Raw genomic sequence first — 4,510 nt, forward strand, 5'->3', positions numbered from 1 at the left:
ACTCCTGGTGGGCCCCTGGATAGCTTCAGGTTGGGGGCTGGTCTCTAGAAAGACCAAGCACACAATTAATGAGTTGGAACTTTCAACCACCAGACCTACAGGAAGGGGAATTGGAGGTAAGTTCAATAATGTGGCCAATGAGTTAATCAATCATGGCCTATGTAATGAAACTCCAATAAAATTCTGTACATCTAGACTCCGGAAAGCTTCCTGATGGTGTAAGTGTGATTGTGCTCTCAGGATGATGTCTTAATTCTATGAGGGAGGGCATGGAATCTCTTCATTCCTTCCTAGACCTTGCCCTATGTTCATCCTCTATAAAAAACAAACAAACAAACAAAAACCTGTAACCACAAGTGGCATTTTCTGAGTTCTAGTGAGTTTTCAAACCTGAGAGGTCATCAGTCAGACATTCAGGTGTCCCTGGGGACCCTGGAACTGGCATCTGAAGTAGGGCTAAGTAGGGAAGTAAGATTTGCTACCCCAAAATGTGCCTCTTTGGCATCTGTGGGTAAATTTAGACTGATTCTTTTTAAGAAACAGAAAATTTGAGAAGTTTTTCTTCTTGTCTCCACGCAACTATCTGAAAGAATTTAGATAGAGGGCCTGTTCCATGAAGAGAGCTATGACCATACATAACTACAGTATAATATGAATAAGTATGGGGGACAGGGAAGAGCCTCGCAAATACTGTTTGTTAACATTTCTCTGTCTCGTTATTTCTGAGTGGCCCAGTAAACATTTGTTGACCAAGCGTTTACTTTTTTCCATCTTACTGTAAATTGTCTCCCTTCCCTTCAAAGTCTGAGGCTCCTAACCCCTTCTTATTAGCTCTGGATGACATATAACTTCAACCGTCTGACTGCCCCATATTCTTAAGGAGCCTTTGAACATATATAACTATATTTGATTTTCTCCTGTTAATCTGTCTTATGTAAATTTCATTCTTAGACCAGCCAAGAGAATCTTGAAGAGTAGAGTAAAACTTTTTCACCTCAACAGCTATCTGCAGAGAACTCATGAAATCTGAGGATAACTCTGAGTAGGTAGAATTGAATGGTAGTATACCAAGTTGGGGTAAAAAAAAAAAAAAAAAAGAGCTATAATGATCAGAATTAACCTTACAAGACTTGGTCAAAAGCACCCAGGTTCAGTCAAAGTCTGTCTCCCCACATTGTCACTGAAAATCTCTGCTTGGATTCAGATTATAGGCCAAGGTATAAGTCACAGGTTTGAACCACATGGGCCCACTTATATGTGTATCTTTTCAATAAATATATTGGAAAATTTTTTGGAAATTTTTAACAGTTTGAAAAAACTCTCAGGTGAACCATATAGACTAAAATACCAAAAAATTTTAAGAAAAAAGTTAGGTATTACTGTACAAATATGGTACCTACCACATATAGCATACAAAATAAGTGTTAATTAAATTATTGATAAGGCCTCTGGTCAACAGTAGGGTGTTAGTAGTTAAGTTTTGGGGGAATCAAAAGTTATACCTGGATTTTTGACAGCACGAGGGTCAGGGCTTCTAACCCCTTGTTGTTCAAGGGTCAACTGCATGACAAAGAGACATGTGAAAGGCATCACAAACAAGCCCAGGAGTATCTGCATCTAAGGCACATGTAGACCTTATGTATTTCCTACTGCAATAGAGAGCCACAACAATGCTTTCTAAGTACTTCCATGTGTTACAGAGTCAAAAAAGAAAAAAAAACTATTCCTAGGACATAGAATGTCTAGGTCAGCATGCATGACAGCAGAGGACAGGCTGAGTGGCACAGAATAGCCTAGCAAGATGTAGCTAGGGGGGACATGGCTGCTGATCTTTGTTCTAAGGAGGGACCCAGCCCTTAGAAGATGCTTCATGGAGGATTGGCCCACTAACCTTAACATCTCTTGGAAAGACCAATCTGAATTCCCAATAATAAAGGCTCAGATGAGTAAATTATAGGACACCCTTGTACAGAAGAAGATGTAACCATTATAAATCATGTTGTAAAAGTATAACCTTGAAGAAAATTTCACTAATGAAGTGGGAACCACGAGTAACTGAACAGCATACATGGATTTGTCCTGGGGGAAAGGGCTACCCTGACTCAGTCCCCAATCCCAATCTTCTCTCCTTCTAGCACCTGTCCTCAGGTAGCCCTCTGGCAACCACCCCCAGCCTCTCGAATGATAGGTTTTTTCCCAGGTACTCTCCTCTCTACTGGAAGAATGAAATCAAGGACAGGAATAGGAAAGACAGGAAGTGGTCTTTTCTTTAGTCTTGCTTCCTAAGGTTTCATCTAAGTGACCTGAGACTTTGGGGTACTAATGGCTGAGGATCTCCACAGAGTTATGTTTACCACTATAAGTAGGATACTTGGTTCTTAGGGAGACATTGTGCCAGTGAGGGACTCATTTATTCACTGAGCAGAAACTGGGCATTTAGGGAGTGCCAGGTATACAAGGAAGATAAAAAGTAGAGAAAAAAAGATGAGCCAGACCTCCAGAAGAACAAGATGATGGTGCCATGATCCCCATACACTAGGAGCCTTGAAACAAGGAAGCAAACATCTGTCCCAAAAAAGGAGAAAGAGAAGGTCATAGTCTGCTGGGCCCTTAAAAGCCAAAGAGGAAGTTGCCACGTAGAAAGGGATGATGGGGGGGGGGGGACACCTGGGTGGCTTAGCCGGTTAAGCATCCGACTTTGGCTCAGGTCATGATTTCTCAGTTTGTGACTTTGAGCCCTGCGTCCGGCTCTGTGCTGACAGCTCAGAGCCTGGAGCCTGCCTGCATCAGATGCTGTGTGTGTGTCTCTCTCTCTGCCCCTCCTCTGCTCTCACTTGGTCTCTCTGTCTCTCTCAAAAACAAATAAAAACATTTAAAAATTAAAAAAAAAAAAAAGAAAGGGATGATTGGTAATTCCAGAAAGGAAAAATGAATATAAAACAGTAGGGTTCAACCTTCTTTAGAAACAGTGAGAGGAAGTTCAGTGTAACTGGAGTATAAAAAGTTGGTGGGTCCATAACTTCATCACAAGACTTCACTCATTATTTTTGAATCATTGTCTTATCTCTCTATTTTCCCTTCCAGACTGCGAATTTCCTGAAGGTGTCTTATCCATCTTTATTTTCCTGGTGCCTGGTACACACTAAGTGCACAGTAAATATTTGTTGAATCAAATCAGGTGAGAGGTAAGTGGGGATCAAATGTCAAGGATCCTATGCCATACTGAGTTTGGACTTCATCCCATACACCACTAGGGTGGGATCAGATTCTACTGAAGACAGAACAATAGTGAAAAAAACCCACATTTGGCTTTTAGGGAGGAAAATCTGGTAGCTTTATGTGTGTTGATGGTGAAGGAGAGCAACTACAGTGCTGAGGGAATTTGAGGAAGGAGGGAAGCAATAGAATTAAGATGATTTCATAGATTTAGGATATTTATGCCACAGCATCAGTAGCATTTGGTGACCCAGTGATTACTAACAAGTTGTAGGGAAAGTGAACTCTATAAAACAAACAAATAAACAAACAAACAAACAAAAAGTAGCTGGTAGGTATCCACCATGATTGAGAACAGAGAAGGCAGTTAAGTTTTAAACTGAAAGGAGAAAAATCCCTAAGTTTTAGACACATTAACTTTGATCTCTGCAAAACTTCCAGGGGAAGCAATTTGCAAGTAGTTGAAAATCTGGATCTGGCCCTTGAGACAAAATGGAAGTGAGACAGATTTGGTAGATGTCCTAAGAGACCTTGAAAACAACCGAGGATGTGACCCAGAGTAACTCACATAAAGGGTCAGGCAATGGAGGGCGTCTTCTAGGAGCAGACAGGGGAGGAAAGGATGATTGAATGTGCACAGATAGGTGAACTCTGAAAGGGCCTCAGGGCACTGGGAACCCCAGCGGAAGGGGGTTCAGAATAACTGTGGTTTGTTGAGACAAGCTGCCAAGTGGATGAGACGAGGAATTGGAGACTTCCATGAAGGGACCCAACATCTACATGATAGCTGTTACAGGAGGTCAGTCCTGACAGTCCACCCTTCTGAGTGTCATGCTGTCTTTCTTCTGCCACCGTCATCCACAAGCCCAGGCTTTGGGGCAGAATCACAAAGAAATTGCTACAATTTCCAGGACAGAGTTGCAAAGGAAAGGCATATGCCCCCAACATGAACTAAAGGGAGGTGTTGCATTAGCCTCTTATACCACCTGTTTCCTGAACCCAGATACTTTCCTTTAGATGTGCCAGTATCTGTCACCCAGAGCTGAAAACCAAATAAGACAAACTCATTCTGAATTTCATTTTGCCTCTGCACTAAGTGTATGGTTTAGATCCTTTGCGTCCAAGAAAGATTTAAGCCACTCTGACAAAGGAGCATTTGGAAGATGACTTACCAGTCCACCACTCGGATTTCACAACCATATATCTGTGTCCTCAAACTCTTTGCTACTAACATGACAGCCAAAAATGTTGGTGTTTTGAAAAGTAGGTTTCACCATATTTTCAAAATTATAAA

Source organism: Crocuta crocuta, unplaced genomic scaffold, assembly GCF_008692635.1.
Source record: "Crocuta crocuta isolate KB4526 unplaced genomic scaffold, BGI_CrCroc_1.0 scaffold20, whole genome shotgun sequence".
NCBI lineage: Eukaryota > Metazoa > Chordata > Mammalia > Carnivora > Hyaenidae > Crocuta > Crocuta crocuta.